Genomic DNA, 20,059 nt, shown 5'->3' with positions numbered 1-20,059 from the left:
TCTTACATTTCTCATTTCAATCTATAATTCAATAATCTGAATGTCCTTTATTTTAGTACTTAGCTAAATTTTTTATTATTTAAAATGGACTATCCTATGAATAATGATATTAGAAATGTTAAAACTACAGATTTAAAAAGAATTTATTCATTAAATCCTGAAAAATAAATTACAAATATTTTTAATAGTAAGTAGTACTTACTCATTAAACAAAATTACTCAATACAGAAGGATATGAAGTCAAATGTGAAATTCATTCCCTAGGTCCCCATACCCATTTCTCAGGTATCATTAAAAAGATAAATGTGTATTCTTCTAGACCTTATCAACGCACATATGTAAATTTTAAACTAACAATGGAAAGAGACTGTGTATGTTGTTCTTCAACTTGCTTCTTTTCACTCAGCAGTATATTGTGGACATCTTTCCACATCATTCTCACTTATTTTCATGGTTGCATTGTATTCCATGGCTATGCTATGCTTTACTGGGTTGTTTCCAATTTTATTTTTGAAATACAAATAATACTACAGTGAACATTCTATATACATTTTCTTCTATACTTGTGCAAGTATTTTTGGCAGAATAATTCTCAGAGGAGGGATTGTTAGTTCAAAAGAAATGCATATTTTAAATTTTGCTAGATTCTGCCTTATTGCCCTCCACAAAAGTTGTACCAATTTACATTCTCACCAGTGGCATATGAGAGTGTCCCCTTTGCCACACTCTCATCAACATCAGTATCATCAGTATATTTATTTATTCTTCACCATTAGATCTCAATCTTAAACCACAATAATAAGAGCAACATCTTGAAGTATTGGGAAAATCCCATAACAGCTATGGTAATATTAACCAAATAAGTTTTTTTCATGAAGTAACAGAGATATAATAGTTTTCTATGAGTTTTGGACAAAATAATGTCCAAACATGTCAGGAACATTAATAAAAAGGCAGTTCTGGATACTTAAGGATGTCACAATAAAAATTTAGTAATGTTAAAATAAGGTTTAGCTTTATAACAGACATTTATCATTTCTTTTATAGATTGGTGAGGCCCTGGACCCTACAGCCTATCTAAAACCAAAGAGAATGATTTTAAATTCTATTTCCTTCCCTTGAAAAGTTTGGACATTTCAGTAGGGGGAAAAAAGTGCATATAAGATGGTTCTTTCAAAAAATAAACATTCTAATTAATGTAAAAAAAAAATCAGTAACACTAAATGAAGCAAATATTTATTAAAAGCACTGATAGGTGGTCCAAATTGGTAACATCCTAGAGTTCAACAGTTCTCAGGGCAACAAAAAGAATCGAAAAGATGTCAAAAAGATATTATTTTGCTTCTAAGCTAGGATTATACTATTTAACTCCAGTGTCTTCAGTTTGCAAATGAAATAACTAATTGTGAACAGATTCAATCTTGAAATCTTTGTAGATTTATCCTCTACCTCCAGTTCCCAACAACTGGGGAATCCTGGTATTTGGTGGAGTGGATAATTGGGAGGCAGAGACTTATCTAAGGCTTAAATTTGTTAAGGTAGCCAGAAGCAACAGCACTAACATACCACTTTGTCTCAGTACCTACCAAGTCTGTCTTTCTTAATCATCTCTGCTAACAGGCTTGAAACCAATCTTCATGCCTTAAGAATATAATATGTCAGAATGTCACCAATTTACTTGTCTTCCTTGATGCCCTGGCTTGAAAGACCTGAATCTTATCAAATATTGGCTGTTTATTAGAGACACTTGGGTAGTACTATTTCACATAAACAAAGGAAGATAGATGTACTATAGATTAGAAACCAGAAGAAATACTAAACTAGAAACTACAGGGCCCAACTATGAAGTAAAAATCTTAGTGGAAGAAACATCCTGGCAAATTTCTGTTTGCTTTTGACTTCAAAGTCTCATCTTATCTCTTTCCCCATTCAGAGAATACATTTTTGCAGAATACAATAAGTCCTTAGCCTATATAGTATAAACCTGGCTTGTGGCATTCCTTGAGATTTTGGCAGAATGTAGCTATTGTAAACAAAGCCAAAAACAAACCCCAAATCCTTTCAATGACCCTGATTATCATATTTCACATATAGTTCATTTTATAGAGGTGCTGCTCAAGATCTAAATTCTCTATTTCATGTTTAAATTTTAACTTTACACAGATAAGTGTAAATAAAAATAGTCTTAAAGGTCTAGTAATATTAGTTATATTCTTGTTCCTCAAAAACATGTAAGTATATAAAAGTGGACTGTTTTTATTTGAACTCCAAATATGTAACTTTGTCTTTTCTTCTTTATAAAAGTACAGAAAAAAAAATACCTAATTGAAAATATGATAGAACAATTCAAATTTGAATGAGATAATCATGACCTGGCAATATGGAAGGAAATCGAATTAGTACAATAAACTTGGTTTTGGAGTGCCATATCATTTCTGATGACAGAGACCTAGGAGTGCTATTGAAACAACAGCCTTGAACTACCAGTGGGGAAAATCTCTCTGGCTACTTCACTGCCTTTTCCCTCCAAACTAACCCCTCAGCTCACTCGCATTTCAAACTCAGCCCAGTTCTATCCCCTACGCACAGCCAATTGGGCAGCTGAATTATGAACATAGATAAACAGTTCAATGGGGGATATTTTACTCTGAAACAAAACCAGAGATGAGGAAGCAGAGGGAGATGTGTCATCCAGTAGGACATAGTTTAGATGAAAGCCCATTTGAACCAATGAAATGGCTATGAAGAAAGATGAATGAAAACATGTTCTATTAAATAATCAGTAAGTCCCAGAAATGTGGAATCTGTTGTTTATGTGCTAAACATTAAGATGTTTACTGCTTAAGAATACTTATTTCCTAGCCAAGCTATCCTCTTGCTATGTGTTGTATATGACAATGCAAGAAATCTTGAAATAGGTGAAATTTGAGCACTTCAAAGAAAATCAGTAAAATCTAAGTCAATAGAATTATTACTATTGGTAAAACACAACTTTTTTGTTTTATCCACTAGTAGACTTTCTTACATATTACTTAGTTATTAGTTATGTTCTTACATATTACTTAGTTATTTGAGAAATATAAAAAAATAAAATTAAGGTTTTTTTTTTCTCTAAGCAATTTTTTGAAGGCACTATAATTTGAATTTGATGTTTTAGATTTTATTTGTTGTGAAAAATCAAAAAGAAGGTTTAGCTTTGGTATAAAACTACATCCAAATTTTGAGACTTTTTCAAATTATCTTATTTTTGAAGGCATAGAAATATAACAGGATCTAACTTTCTTGTAAGGTTTTTTATATTTTCTGTGATGGTTTTGGGGTTGGGGAGGAGAACAGATTTATTGGATGGTGACTGAGCTCAAAGAATTTTTGTACTTTAATAGTCTTGCTTTGTCTTTGATGAAAACAAGGTCTCCATTGTTCTAGTTTTTAAATATTATGTTTATGCAACTTGTTTGTTTTTCAGAAATGCTGAATGTGAGACCTGTGAGAGACATATGGGTCATGATCTGGTCAGTCTGATTTATTTCTCTGTCTACGCAATCACACCTTGCCCAGAACCTTCAAAACCTGACCACCCAAGTGACAGATGTCACTAGGCTTAAAATAATATCTTCTCGAGCTTTACTTCCTCCAAAGAAGGCATTGAGAACAAATATTTGAAGGCATTTAGAACAAATTTTATTCTCCCAAAAGTGCTCTCTCTTAGAAAATAAATAATAAAATACATCCAAAGCAAGAGAGGAGTGGGGAGTGAAGGAGAGTAAATGAAACACTCAATGCAGAGGTTTTATTGAAAGATCCTTGTGGTATTTTGCTTTTGAAATGTGTTTAGCACAGACTTTAAGGATTGGCAATTTGTTTAAAGAAATGGGTAAAATATTTAAAACCACCACTTTATTTAAACTATTGTGCCTCCTTCAGTAAACATTCAGTACATGATTGAACCCTGTATGAACTTGTGCTTTTGCTGGTTAAATAGAATCTAAGCTTAAAATGAAAGGGGGCTACTATTGAGAAAGTCACAAAAAACTTACATGTGCATTTTTTTTTTTTTTTGCCCACACACAAGCACTTACCCCCCAAAAAATATCACGTGATTGGAATCCTTTATTAAAATGCCTCTAAGTTTTTTTCTCCCTCCCTTGGCCTCAAAGTGCTAAACTGAAAGCAAGCTGTTAACAGAAATGAGTAATTATTGAAGCTCTAACAGGCAGCTTTCATTGAAGTTGATTACAGCAGCCATATAATCACTTTTACGGATGCTGTAATCACAGTAGCAGGGAATGCTTCACTTGGTTCTTATTGTTTTCGCTCAGGGTGGAGGTAGGGGGCCTGCGAGAAGCCCGTTTTACCACCTCGGTACAATTTCTGCTGCAAAGAAAAATACGCGGCCCTGAATGGAGTCGAGAATCATTTATTCTCTCTGTCTTAGCATTTTCTCCTCCCTCGCACAAGAGTCTGTTGGAGTCAGGAAATTGCTGTTATTCAATATGCAAGCCAGAGGTTGTAATGACCGCTTGGAAGGGTATGACCAACAATTGCAGTCCTTAATGAATAGGGGTAATCTAGTTGAGACTAAACACTGGTAGCAACTCTGGGCTGTCTCTGGTTAAATTAAAAGAACAGCAATGCAAAGGAAGTTAACAAGAATTAATTAGTTAGATCGAACTGAAAACCTACTCATTAGAGATGTTATAGGCAAAGTAAAAGCCTATCTTCAGTGCAATTAGGTAGACAAATGAATTGTACAACTGACTGACTCACACCTGCTAACAGCTAAGGGCTATAGCACTATGTATTGGGATCCACTTTTTCCAGTTCATGCATACTTGCATAGTTTAATGGATCTTACATTCTTGAATTAGCCTCCATTCCTTCAGAGTTTTACTTGGATGTTTGATCTAAATATGGGCAGTTTCACTGTGGCAGGGACTTAACAAGCGCTGACAGAAGGGCAAAGATGTGTTTTGAGCCTCCTCAACAGGGGCTGTTTCTTGCTTAGAAACAGCCCAGAGCAGATTCTCCTAACTCTCTCTCAAAGAAACAAACTGCCTCTTAAAGGGTATCTGCTACCAGTTAATTATTTAATCTTAAATCACTAAAAGAAAGGCTGAGGTACCTTCGTGTTAGAAGCAAATAAATATTAAAAATAGGAAAGTAACTCGAAGAAGATTTATAAAGCACTTGTCATTTTTAATGATGCAGAGGGTTGGGAGTTCTGCGTGACTGGGGGTAGACGCCAGGGCAAAGATGTCTGCTTTGCTTTTGCGGGGTGTACAACAGATAAGGAAAAAAGAATCCTTGGAAATCTTAAGCAGAGACCTTTCTGGGAGTTCTTATCATAATTATGTACTTTGTTATTTTTTCCAGATGTTTTTCTGGTCTTTTTCTACCTATTGCATTTTGGCTTCCTTGCTTTGTTGCACAAAGTCCCTGAAAGCTTTCACTGCCCGACATATTTGCTCCTGCACTTTAATTTGGGATGGACATTTAAAGTAGGAGGAGTAGGCAAAGGAATTCAGCTTATATTTATGAGTGCGGTGACAGGCTAGGGGGAACTTGGTTCATCTCGGAATGGTTGCATAGAACAGGAATCAGGAGTCAGAAGTTTATTTTCCAGTACTGCCCCAGTGTCTCAGGATGAACTTGGAATAACCTCTTTGTGGCCCATATTTTTGCCTTTTTAATAGAGGTGATCACCAAGGTTTCCAAAATTTATGGATCAGTCACAGAGGGAAAATTTCTACTAGTCCCCTTTTCATCACCTCTTAATCACTTCCCCACTACCAGCCAGATTGCTCTTTGCAGTGGCACCAGGAAGTTGTTTGGGCACCAGCCTTCCTTTCAATTTTCTTTTTTGTCAGTAGAGGCAGAGGACGGACCAGGCAAACAGGAGTCCAGAACTGCTCCTCAACCCTACTTCCCTCTCCACTTTAGTCCCTGCCAGGATGCCCTCTACTGATGTGACAGAGGAAAATAATTCTAGACGGGCTCTTAGAAGACAAGTGTTAAGTGACTGCTGAAAGCAATTGGATGAGTGGGTTTCTAAAGTCCTGGCTGGCCGTAGTTTCTAATCACTTCTGAGAAGGCTGGGTCCAGTTAGAGTCACTCCTTTGAGTCTCTAGAATGGGAGGGTCATGAGTGCATGAGTTGTAGCCTTTCACTTGCATTATTTTGTATTAATAGCAGTCACAAAACCCCGTGTAACTCAAGTGCCCTCCTGGGCCGCCATAACCTCTAAGCCTCCAGAGTGAAAGCCATTGAGCAAAAGCTTCTTTGACATTTTAGCCACTTCTGCTAATACACAATAAGCATGCAAGTAATTAGAGACTAGTTTAGTTTATTTAACATGACGCCTCCTTGCTCTGAGCCAAAGAAAGCCCTCATGATGCTGCCCAATTATAGGTCAGAAATAAATGAATAAGGCAACAATGTGGAGAAAGGCTGCAGAGAGACAAAGAAAAGAAATTCCCTCTTCAACTAAGAGCAAAGAGAACAAACTATGAACATGCTTAGAGGAGTCAAAATACAAAGCAAGCTTGGAAATTTTCCCAGTCTTATGTGAGAGCCAGGTGGGAGGGGCGAGACAGTTGAGAGCATTTAGGGTTCTCACCCCACAGGCAACTAGGAGACCCGTGGGAGAATCCCCTGAGGACAGGAGTGACATTGTTAGAAGCCCCACCAATGACTCTTTGTCCCATCATGTCATTTCTTTTTCTTCAGCCGTTGGACTGCTGATGGCTTTGGCCTTTTCTATAAGGTTCATTTATTTCCATTTGTCTAGGTCTTAAGTTAACCCTCTTGTGAGTAGCTTCCCATTTTCCCAGAGCAGTCCCAGCAAGGATGGCGTAAGTCTTATCCAGCTGTTGGCCTGGCAACAAGCTTCCATTTCCAAGTCTATCAGGCTACTCACATTTCCATATACCTAGATGGGGGGTAATTCTTGGTTCCATTTTACCGATGGGTCTTGTATTAGTTTCCTGGGGCTGCAGTAAGAAACAGTTCTGGAGGCTACGAGTTCAAAGTTTCTACTAAAGAATTCTTTGTTGCCTCTTCTAGCTTCTTTTGGCTACAAGTATCCCATATTGCTTGTGGCAGTATGACTAACCTCTGCTTATATCTTTGTATGGCCTTCTCCTACATGTGTCTCGGTGTTTCAAATCTTCCTTTCCTTTTTCTTATAAGGACACAAATCACTAGATTTAGGGCCCACTCTAAGTCCAGGATGATCTCATCTTGAGATGTCTTACCTTAAATACATATACATTTGGACCTTTGTTCCAAATAGGGTGACATTCTGAGGTTTGGGGTAGACATATTTTTTGAGAACAGCAATTAAACCAACCACAGGACTATCATCAAAGATCTTGGTTCTCTAATTCAAAGTGTGTTCAGTGGCACACTAGCCCCTTGAGAATCTTTAGACGAGGGGAAAAAAAAAGAGGTAAGATGTTCTGTGGTGAAGTAAGTTTGGAAAAGCTACATTCTCTCTCAAAAAGTTACAAATCGCAGTGGCTCATTAAAGGTTTGAGATGTCCTGCAGTTAGGAAGCTATTTAACTTTGTCAAAGTCACTGTTTCTCCAAACTTAATTGACCAAAAAGGGCTTCTTCTTCATTTTTTTTTTTTAAGTAACACAATATTAATGGCCCGTGAAATGCACCAACAAAGGTAGAACCCACATTTCAGTAAACAAATATGAGTTTCAAACTCCAAGTGTCTATTATCTAATCCTCCCTGAAGTTTTTCTTAGTATTCACCAATAGTCCATGGCTAGCCCCTTCCAGCTCTTTTGTTTACCAAGTTGTAAATAAGCCCAATTACAGCACAACCTCATATCACATGGATTTAGCCTAACCATTGGCCTGGTTTCTGAAACAGAACAAATTTCATAAAAACATGATTTTTTAGTCTTTGCAAGGAGTTAGCTTGGTCTAATCCCAGCATTATGGAGTGGGGGGGGGCGTCATTTCATAATTTTTAAAATTATTTCTTCATCCAAGATCTCCTACCTTTCAGTTTTTTAGCTTTGTGATATCTGACACTTTTCCACTCAAAATAGGATGAAGAGTCGAGATAATAGAGTTCTGATCCTGGTTCTACCAATAAAAGACCTGTAAAGATTTATGCAAATCATTTAATCTTAGAGTGGAGCCTCAGTTTTTTAATCTGAAAATGAGTTTATTTTAGTCTAATATCTCATGAGATTATTTTGAAGATCACATTTGAAAATAGATATGAAAACATTTTATCAGCTTTAGAAAATTATATTCTCTTAAGTGTTTTAATTGTTATTCAACTACTTTTGGTAAGAAAGTTAGGAATATCAATATTTTGAGAAAGAATTAAGACAGAATCTGTTAAAATAACAGTGCTCATGTGTAAATTATACTCGAGCCAATAATGTTCATTAATAGTGCTTTAGAAACAGCAAAATCCTTAGTATACCTCAAGAAAAGAAAGAGAAAGCAAGCAAGCAAGCAAGCAAGCAAGCAAGCAAGCAAGCAAGCAAGCAAGCAAGAAAGAAAGAAAGAAAGAAAGAAAGAAAGAAAGAAAGAGAGAGAGAAAGAGAGAGAGAAAGAGAGAGAGAAAGAGAGAGAGAGAGAGGAAAGAGAGAGAGAGGGAGGGAGGGAAGGAGGAAGGAAGGAAGGAAGGGAGGAAGGAAATGAAAAGAATGGAGCCGGCCTAATTGGGACCAGCTTCTTGGACATGCAACCTATTCAGTCATAAGGGACCTCATACTTAGAAAAGCCCCACAGTTGGTTTAACACTCTCTTGTCAGTGTCACTGTCTTAATAATTTTTGAACAAGGGGCCCTACATTTTCACTTTGCACTGGGCCCCCCAAATTATATACCCTACCCTAGACCCAACCTTTCTTCCCTCATGACCCTGAGAGAAAGTTATTGAGAGACCCCTTTCCAGATGAAGCTAGACAACATTCCAACTAAATTGATCTTACAATTTTATTTCTTCAAGTAAAGCTTACCATTAAGGAACTTCATTCCAGTTCACCAAACACTAAAAACCAATCTTTGGAACTGCTCCAATTCCCGAGTGCCTTCATATTTTAAGTTTATGCATTTTGAAAAAGTCCAGGCCACAAAGCCAGCCAGTACATTTTAAATTATGGGTGTGGTCCAAGTGTTATTTTTAAGCCATTAAATGAATCCTTTCAAAGTTTGAACTCTTGCAAGTTACTTCTGTGCCGAAAGGTTTTTAATGATGAAAAAAATGGGAATTTGCAATAAAAATGTTGACACAAGCTTAGTCCAGGGGCAGAGTTTCTCTGCTCTAAGCATAGCACGTGAGCAATATGGTAACATGGGCGACAACCCATAACTGACAAGAAGCAGACCCTGAGCGGGCACAGAGGTCAGAGTCTGCGAAGATAGGGTGGAGTGGCCCTGGACTTTACGAGACATTCTTGCCTATTCTGTTGGCCAATACAGCCACATATTAATAATAACCAGGTATATACAAACTTTTACTATTTTTATTATATTTACTTCAAGCTACGAATTAGAATAGTATTGGTTCTCTGTAACTTCTGCTTGCTCAGAGAAAGATAAATTTTGAGAAAGAATACTGAATCGATTGGCTTTGATGTATAGAAGTTTTCATTATTTTGGTGATAGAGTTTATTGAGTCATTTTTAGGGACCACTGAGTTCTTTTTCTTTCTGTTTCTCTCTCTCATACTTGTTCCTTTTTTTTTTTTTTAAAATCTTGGAAATTTAGACACCACTGTAATACTTTTTAAGATTTTGTTTCAGATTCAGAAAGAAAGTGTTGGGTACTTTCTCCCCCATCTTCAAATTTGCCCGGAGTTAAAATGGCATTGATGCTTTCCTTCAATGGCAGTGACAATGGCTTAATTTATGTGGCACTGCATGTTGCCAAGCCATCTCAGTTTGTACCCTATCCACATTACTGATGATGGCACATCTCACAATAATACTTGTTAGTGGCTGGGACTGATTCAACAGATGGAGTCCAAAACAGTGTTTATACCAGTTCTATAAAAATAGTGCTTTTAAAAACACATTGGCAATTTTATGGTAGATTGAAAAAGAAAAAAAGAACCTACTTATCATTTAGATTAGTTTTTCCCATAAGATTCTGAAAATGTTAAGGGAGATTAATCTTAGACCAAAAAAGAAAATTAAAAAAAAAAAAAAAAAGGGAAGAAAAAAAAGAAATAAAAGAAAGAATGAAATATCTAATATGGATTAGAAAAAGTGAATATTCAAATGGAGGAGAACCTTTCAAAGAGAAACAGAAGGCTGAATATGAGACTTTAGTTTAACCAAACTACATAAGATTTACTATAAAATCATAATACTTCTCAGGCAGCAATTGGTATCCTTGCTATTAATCAGAAATAAATAAGAATTATCATCACCATTCAGATTTAAGAAGCAATTGAAAAATATCACTATAAGTCAGGCAATACTGTGACTCTGAAGCTAAACAGATCCTATAGGGAACCGCAAAAATCCTGCAATTTTTAAATTTTTTAAAAAAATTAGGGGTCGTCTTGTCCAGTACTACCCAACAGAATTTCTATGATGCTGGATATGATCTATATCTTCACTGTCCAATATGATTGCCGTTAGCCACAAATGCTAATAGGTATTTGAAATGTGCTTAGTGCCATTAAGGAATTAAATTTTTAATTTGATTTAATTTAAATTAATTTAAATTAAAATAGCCACATGTAACTAATGGCTTCCTTATAGGACAACACGGATTCTAATCCAACTCTTCTGATTTACAGAGAAATGACATCTAAGACGATTTAGGGCCTTGTGCAAAGTCTCATACCAACTTAAGGAAGAATAATTAGCATCAGACCAAGGGGGCCAACTCCTAGTCATCTGCTCAGCAGTGGTTCCCAGTTCCTGGTCTATGACAAAGCACAGAGTGGCTCAACGTGAAGTACAAAAGATCACTGCAATACCTTATGTTCTTCATAAAGCTCAAATGAATTAAGTTTTAACTTTATAGGTTTTTATGTTACAGTTTCTCATGCTATTATCTATACGAATCTCAAATATAATTTTAAAACTATTGAATAGATGAGGCAAGTTAAAAATTGTGACAACTCTATGTTGGCCTTCCAGTTTGTTTTCCTTTTAATTTTACTGTCTGCGAAGTCTAGTTCCAAAGTCTTAGAATGAGATATTAAACCCCAGATAGGCATCTCACCAGAGTCGGATGAACCCTCTAATTATGTTATAATTTCTCAGAAAGTAATCACTTCTCTTTCGAAACTTCCTCAATGTATACGAAATTGCTAGACATATAATAGACATCGAATAATATCTTACTGAACAGAATAAGACTTTAAAATGATGTCCTCTTATAATGCAAGCATGCAAGTTATCTGAAAAGAGTAATATTTTAAGCAATTGTCAGTCATTGACTCAAACAGAAGTGCTCTAAATATGTAACATTTTCTAATTCATAAAACCATTTCACCTACATTCTCTCATTTAACCCTAACAATATTGTGAGACATAAAACAGAAAACTGTCACAATTATTCTGTTGCCATCAGAAACCAGATTCGGAAAAGTGTAGTGACTTGTCCAAAGGTTCACAAGTTGTGAGTATGGGGTCAGAACTGCCACAGTGTACTGACTCTGTGACCATTTACCTTTCAAGTACATCTCAGAAAGAACAAATGAGGACATAAAAGCCAGGAATGGGACAGCAATGTAATTTCAATAAACTCCAATTTAACAAACCCACTTATTGAGTACCTTCTGTGTCCAGTTTCCAGATAGTGTAGGGAACACAAAGATAAAAGATTCAGAACCCCAGATCTCAAAGAAATTCATCTGAAAAGCAGGCACTGCAGAGAGAGGGCACATACTGGTGGCTTTGAATGAGGGGCAGAAAAAAGAGGAGTGTTGAGTGGAGGAGTTCAAGACAAGAGGTCCTTTTCCTCTCAAGAGGAAAAGCCAAAGTGATAGGGAGAAAAATGGGCTTGATGTGCCCAAAGAAACAGGAAGACATTGAAATCATTTTTTTTCCAGTTTGACTGAGATGTATGTAATTGACATATAACATTGTATAAGTTTAGGTGCACGGCATAATGATTTGATACACATATATAATGCAAAATGATTACCATGAAAAATTAGTTAACACATCTGTCACTTCACAAAGTTACCATTTGTGTGTAGGGGGGGGTGGGGGGAGGGGGATAAGAACATTTTAGATTTACTCTCTTAACAACTTTCAAGTATACTATACAATATTGTTAACTATAGTTACCATGCTGTATAACAGATCCCCAGAACTTATTCATCTTATAACAGGAAGCTTGTACCCTTTGACTGATACCTCCCCATTTCCCTCATCTCTTTACCTCTGGCAACCACCAATCTGTTCTTCGTTTCTATGAGTTTGGGTTTTTTTTTTAGTTTCCACATATAAATGAGAACATACGGTATTTGTCTTTCTCTGTCTGGCTTATTTCACTTAACATAATGCTCTCAAGTTCCATCCATCTTATTGCAAATGGCAGGATTTCTTTCTTTCTTACAGCTGAATAATATTCCATCGTATATATATGCCACATATTCTTTATCTATTCATCTGTCGATGGACACTTAGGTTGTTTCCTTGTCTTGGCTATTGTAAATAATGTTGCAGTGAACGTGGTAATATCTCAAGGTAATGATACCATTTCTTTCAGATATAGACTCAGAAGTGCAATAGCTGAATCATATGGTAGCTCTATTTTTAATTTTTTGAGGAATAGCCATAGGTTCCTTCACTATCTTTCATGGTGTCTGCATCAATTTACATTCTTGGCATCGAATTCTTAAGAATGGGGAGTGATAGCAGAAGAGACCTAGGGACACTAATAAATAATGAAAGAACACTGAAATCAACATCTCTTGGAACTTCCTTGGTTCCCATTACTCAACTGAGGGAATTATATTTATGCATCCAAACAACAGAAGCAGCCCATTTCACTTCCAGTGATTGTCTGAGTTGGTAGGTGTCTGCTTCTAGGGAAGTGGCCACATGGGTGTGGCCCTTCCTAACTGGTTAAAGCAGGGTGCCTCCTGTGCTGCCTGCCAGCTCCCTCTCGACAGCTCCTGTCAAACCATATCCAGGGTTGTCTTCCATGCCCTGGCTGAGCAGACTTTTTGAAACACACTCAGCTCCATCAGTGAGCTGAAGCTGGGGCTGGTGTCAGGGAAAAACGAGCCCAGTTGCCACATTCCCCAAAACAGCTGCCTAAGAAGAAGGGTCTGCAGACACAGGTTAAGAAAGGGTCTTGATGTGAAAGAAACAGGAAGGTCAGAGATATGGCCAGTATTTAGAAGTAAGGACAAGAAATGGCAAGAAATAAAAGTGAAGCTGCAGAAAGGAGTTGAGGGACAAGAAGCCATAGAATGAATCATAGAGTGCTCCAAGAAGCCTTGAGAAACTGTCTAGATTCTAGATGGAGTACACCCCAGTCTTGCTTCCAGGCTAGGAGGATTAAAAATTAAACAACAACAACAACAGCAACAACAAAAAACAGAAACAAAAACAAAAAACCTCTTCAGAATTGATGAGATCTTTTCTTTAAAATATTTGTAGATGGTGAACATCACCTCTCTTAGCTAGTTTCTATGTCTTATCAAACTAATAGTTGAAGAAGTTCATCTTGTACTAATCAAAAGCTGGCTGCTTTAGTGTTTTGTTTTCTCTGGCTTAGCTCATGGGACATTTAGGGCCACTGATTGGTGATAAAACAGGTTCTTGCCCTAAGATTATCGGGCTCTTTCCAGTGACTTGTGACACACAGCCTTTGCCATGATTCATTTCTTCTTTCAACAAGCACACAGTAATTGCCTATGATATTCAAGTCACTCCTACTCAAAGTCATTGTTAAAATTTCTCTCTTTGGCCACTTGTTTGTAATATAACAAAATATGTTACAAACAGAACTATTTCCTAGAGAACCAATGTTATAGCCGTGAATGACTAACAGGTGAATAGCATGCAGACTGTCTAGCTTCAACTAAAATGTCCTTTTTAGAGACTCTTTGTTCTAAATTCCTCGTGACTGTCCCTCTGGGTCTAGTCTATCCTTGGACCAAGGACATCTTTCCTCAAGTTCTTTTGTGACTCCACTATATTATTCCTTACTCAAACCTGGCTTTTTCACAAACTCAAGTAGGCACCTAAGGAAAAGAGAGTTGTTTTTTATTTCTCGCCTACCCTTTGCCTATTCTTACCAGATCCCCTGTCTTGTCTGAGCTGAGCCCCACTCCTTTCTGAAGTGTTTTGCCATGCCAAACAAGATGCCATTTCTAGTACCCATCTCCTACAAGAACTAATTCTCTTCTTGGTTAGTATAAATGGCCTCTGTCTCCCACTGAGACACCAAGGTATCTGTTTCCTTTTCTTCATGGTTTCATCTAGAACCTGGAACCAGCCTGTCCTGTGATGAAACCAGAGATATCTCTTATCTGTTCATTGCTAATTAGTTCTTAGCAGCCAAATCCAATTTATAATTGTTTATTAATTCATTAAAAAATATTCATTGATTACCTACTCTGTATCAAACACTATAGCTGCCAGGGCAATAAAAGAAGAAAAAGAGGGAAGAGGGAGGGAAATAATGAGCCCTTGTGCTCTAGGAATTTACAGTACAGTAGAGGACAAAGGCAAATTACTATATATATATAGTAATTAGTATTATGATAAGAAAACACACAGCTTGACAAACAAGCATAAAGACCATCTAACCCACACTCAGAACTCACCCAAGAAATATCACATAAAGGCCTATGGTATTGAAATTTTAATATTAATAGAGTTTTGCATCCCATTGTATTTTTTTTTTTAAATATACCTATTTTTTTTCCTCTTGAGTTTGGGCCATAACCCAATATGTATGCATTCAAATGGTCATCCCCATTGGTAAATCACCACTTCCCTGATTCCCCAGTGCCCCTCCTTCCCTGCCACACTGTCTTCTTCCTAAGGCACCATGGATCCTTCTTTTCATAGGCTGATGCCCAGCCATACTGATTGTTCAATATGCTCAGTGTCACCCTTGTGCTGTACATTTATCTCTCACTTCTACATCTTTCTTCATGAGTGACAAAGATAACATTGAGAATATACTGATAGAGGCATAGACATAATATTTACTTATTAATTCTAGGGTAATTTTAAATCTATATTACAAATTCTTTATTTTTACAATATACAAATTTTACTTTGGGTTTGATATTCTAATATTTGAAGAGCTGGTGATCTCCAAACAAGATATAAAGTCTAATTTGCTAAACCTCCCTCTGTCCAACCCAAACATGTTCCGTGATCTGACTATGGTATGAAAGGAATCCAACCCATTTTAGTAATTCTAGTTTCAGTAACAGCTAAAAAGGGAATTGAGAGGAATTGTTGCCTTAACAAGAAATAAGTTGCAAGAGGTTCTGTTGTTATCCTACAGGATACAATAGGATGTTGGCTGGGGCTGCTCCTGGCCCACTACCAGATAAACCCAGAGTGCACACTGAGGAAAATTTCAAGTTGGGAAAAACAAATCCTCAAAATACAAATTGTATTTGATTTAAAGACCTTTTAGTATTAGTGTACCTGGTCCCAAGACTCTTCTTGAGTCCACAGGTATAGAACTTCATCTCAGCCCCAAGACTTAAACCTTCTAAAGGAGACCTTATTTGGTTTGGCACCCCGGTAAAGTCACATTACCCCAGGAGTCCTGCTTGGTTCTTATAACAGTGATTCTCAGACTTCAGTGTGGATCTGACTCATCTGGAATGCTTGTTAAAATGTAGATTGCTGGGACCCACATCCAAAATTCCTGATTCAGTAGGTCTGAGGTAAGACCCAAAGAATTGCATTTCTAGTATATTCTCAGATGCAGATACTATTGGTCCAGGGACCACACTTTGAGAACTACTTTACAAAACTCACAATATAACAAATTGCCAATTTGTAATTCCCATCATTTTCATTATTATTACATATTTAGTTTCTCTGGAGTGTACAGGACTTAACTGAGTAAATCAAAGAGAAAATATGATTTGGCAGTGACGCGATTACTAAAAAATTTATAATTTTATACATCTTTTCAACATCCATCCTACAGCTCTGTTTCATGTCCTCTTACTTCCCAGTGGATTTGAAAAATTCTATAAACATTCTTAAAGTCTTACCAGTTGCCAACATTTGTATGGGCCTCATCACCCATGCTTCATCATGGTCACCCAGGCCTAAATCATCACTTTCTCTAAGTGCTCTCATAATCAAAGAGTACAAATATCAGCCTTGTGGGAGATTAATTCAGAACTTGTTTGTCAACACAGACTTTTGACTGAGCAGAAAACTAAAAGCAACAAAGTAGAACATCTCTTTTGAGTGGATTGCCTGATTCCCATTAAACCCAGTATAATTTTTTTTTTTCAGCCTGGGGCACATGAAAATCTGCTTATTTGCATGTTTTTACTGGGCAAGTTTTTACAAGCACATCCTTTCCTGGAAAAGCTACCCTTTGTCCTCTTATGAGTACATGCTTTCTCAGTAAAATTAAAAGTGCTTTAAAAGCTGTATATGTTTACTTGTTTTAAGGGCTGGAGGCATAAATATTTGACTTTGTCATATGCTTGTTTATTAATTATAGGTTAATTTTTATTTGAATCACGATTTATCTGCCTACACGACAACAAAATGTACATTCATTGTTATCACTGTTTGCATCAGAGAGCTATTAATCAATTATTAAAAGTTGCTTCATATCATACACAGAAGATTATTAATGTCTTACTGTTGAAAACCCTACCTAAGCTGATGTTTTCAAAACTGAAATAGTTCATCGCATTTGGCATATTTTGGGTTTTGCTTAATATAGAAGCTACCTTGTCCAAATGAAAGTATCAAATGACAAAGATCACACTGGGACTATACTGATGGAGAGATAGATGCACAGAGAATGTGTCTAGTTGAAAGCATCCTAATATGTTTTCATTGGCGAGAATCAGTAATGAAGACGTGTATTTAAAAGAAGCTGCAATAGTTTCATTTTCAAATTTAGCGTTTAGACCAAGATATTTCTATCTTTAAACATCCCTATGAATATTTTTCATTTCCTATTTTTCTGTTTGTTAATGGTTTCACAGCTTTTCAGTGTCTTGGATTGATTGTTCCTGGTGGGAGAGATTTTCCAAGTTCTAACAATATGCACCATTCAACCTTCTAACTAGAACTTATTAAAATTTTTTCATCCCTCTGTCTCTTCAGCAGTTTCTCTGTGCCTTGAAAATAAAATAAGCCATCTTTTTAAAACACATGAGCCACATCCACAGCCTCGAAGGAAGTCTTATCTAGTTGTTAGAGCAGAAGCCTGGCTCTCCAGAGCCCTGGGTACAATTCTCTGCTCCACCACGCGCTCTGAATTTGTCACTTACGCTCTCAGTGCCCCACTTTTCCCATCTGCAAAATGAGGACAACATTATTTCTTATAAGTATGATGAGAATGAATCTGTGTTGGTGAAGTGTTTTGAAGTTTTCTGATGAAAACAGGTAATGTGTTACTAGGTATTTAGCCAGATCCATATTCCCTTGAGTCCAGTGGGAATTACAGAATTATTGACTCTCAGAGGATTGTGAAGGATAAGGCCCTGGCCTCTTATTATATTTATCCTGCAAAAGGAAACAGGTTCTTAAGTTTTTGTGTTGTGTTTTGCTTTGTTTTTTTGTTTTTTTTTTCTCACGAGTAAAAATGGAAATGCTGTAAAATCCATAGACCACAATTACATACTCTGATCGAGAAAATGAAGCAAACTAACATATCATCTTCTGCCTCTCAGTAGGAGAATTTCCAGATCTTGTCCTATGTAAATTTACTGCCAAACATAGGCATTTGTAAAGAGTTGGGAAGGATAAGGAGGGTATAGAAGAATTAAGATGAACAACAACAACAAAAAACTTTTCAATTTCCTATTGAGACTATTAGGGCTGCAAATATATGCTCCATAATGAAGGAAATTGGAGAGCATGTAGGTTATTTTAAATACACACACACGCATCTATACTCCTGGAAGTAAAAAAAAAAAAAAGAAGAAGAAGAAGAAGAAGAACTTAGGGAAAAGAAATCTGTAAAAATCTATTTTCTATGGTGTTTTGGGGTATAGGGAAGGCAAAAACCTTCAGAAAATATTTTAATGTTAAACAACATCTCATTTATTTTCTAGAGGAAATTTGACTACTGGGAATTGAAAAGATCCAAGTTTAGTTCCTCACTTGCTGTCCTTACAGATGTCAGCCTGTAAGCTTCATGATCCAGTTTGTCCTGCAAACCTAACATTGCAATAATTTAATAAGTAGATATCATTAAAAGTAATATCTTTGTTAACCTTTGTTTCACAAAAAAATAGGCAGTGGAAAACTTGGAAAGAGTGTAAATATTTAAAGACTTTGTTGTACAAAGGGAGAAAAAAGGTAAAAACTTTTATCAAACACAAAAGCCCTATAAGTTAAAATTTTAAAAAATAATGGTTCTGCTATAAAGCATAAGTAACATATTAAATATTCATTTAGTATTCTCTTAATTATAGATATAATATAGGACAACAAACTGTTAGCATTTGGATGGAATCCTAGCAATAATTTAATTTAATGCTCTAATTTTACCAATGACAAAAAATGAAGCCCAGAAAGTGACTTTCCTAAGATCATTCAAGTAATTAGTAACAGATGGGAAAAAAAAAAAAATTAGAGTTTACAAGTCTGGGTCTATTGTTTTTTATACTATACCTTTAAGAAGCATTTCACTAAGAGAGTCAGAAAACATAACTACATAGTCTTACCTCTTAAATTCAGGTATGTGCCCACAAAGAGAAAAATGTTCACTCTCAGATTTTCAATTTCAGAGTTTTCATTAAAGAAGTTCAGTTATTTACTTTTAAAAATAAACACAGCTATCTTTAATGATGAGGATTCTCCTGTTCTCCAGGGGTCAAAGCTAGATGATATTTCCTATCCCTCCCTGCAGTTACATGTGCCCATGTGATTGATTGTCAGCCAATGAAATGTGAGAGTAACACATGCCAGCTCCCAGCCTGCCTGTAAAAACCTCCTACTTGCTATCCATAATACTCTTGCAACATTCATCAGCTTGATTCAAGTGATGGTTATGTTAACAATCACATGAGGATGGTACAGCCATAAGGTGAAAGGTATCTGGGAACTGAACCCCGACTTGGAGGGTCCATTTTAGATCTCATATAAAAATTATCTCCCTTTAAGATTAACCACTTACATATGGTGATTATGCACTATATCAGATAATGGTACCTTCACTAATATACAAACTCAGGCACAATATATTTACCCAGTTTGCAAATGTTTGTGTGGCTTTCTCGCATCTGCAGTAGTCATGTGGCATTCTTCAAAATACCTTGATAAAATCTCAGCACAACATGAAAATAATTCTACTGTTGATGGCAATGAAACACATATCTAAATATAAGACCTGGATGAATCAAATGAAAAGGAGTAAAAGTTTTAGGATGTGTAGATAGTTTTAACTCAGCTAGTGCTGCCGTATGGTTGCCTCATGCCTTGTATTTCTAATTACATTTAACAAGGAAATTTGGTCGTCAAATTAGGCTTTAATCTGACAGTTTCAAAGTCGCATAAATTAGTGGACTAAGCAAGAGCTCATGGCATCTGGATGACTTGAAATGATGTGTGTTGCAAATGGAAACATATCATTTGCGAATGCCCATTTGAATAAAAAGCTCTATAGCTTCTACAATCAAAGATATTGCAAAGATAAGCCTAAATATAGAAATACAGAGACATATGTGTGACTTCAGACACAGGAGGGTGGATTTTTGTGACATGTGTGAATTGTCTGTTGGAAGCCTTTTTGTTTTCTTTTCTTACTTTTATCTTCTGCCTTCCCTGTGGCAGCTCTGCTGTTGGGATATGAACAGTAGCTACGTTTCTCACTCTTTAGGCATGTTTTCTTTGGGTCCAAGGTTCATTCTTCAGCCTTAATAACTGGGAGAAGA

This window comes from Pteropus vampyrus, unplaced genomic scaffold (assembly GCF_000151845.1).
Source record: "Pteropus vampyrus isolate Shadow unplaced genomic scaffold, Pvam_2.0 Scaffold22, whole genome shotgun sequence".
NCBI classification, from domain to species: Eukaryota; Metazoa; Chordata; class Mammalia; order Chiroptera; family Pteropodidae; genus Pteropus; species Pteropus vampyrus.
Note: the sequence above shows the minus strand (reverse complement) of the source record.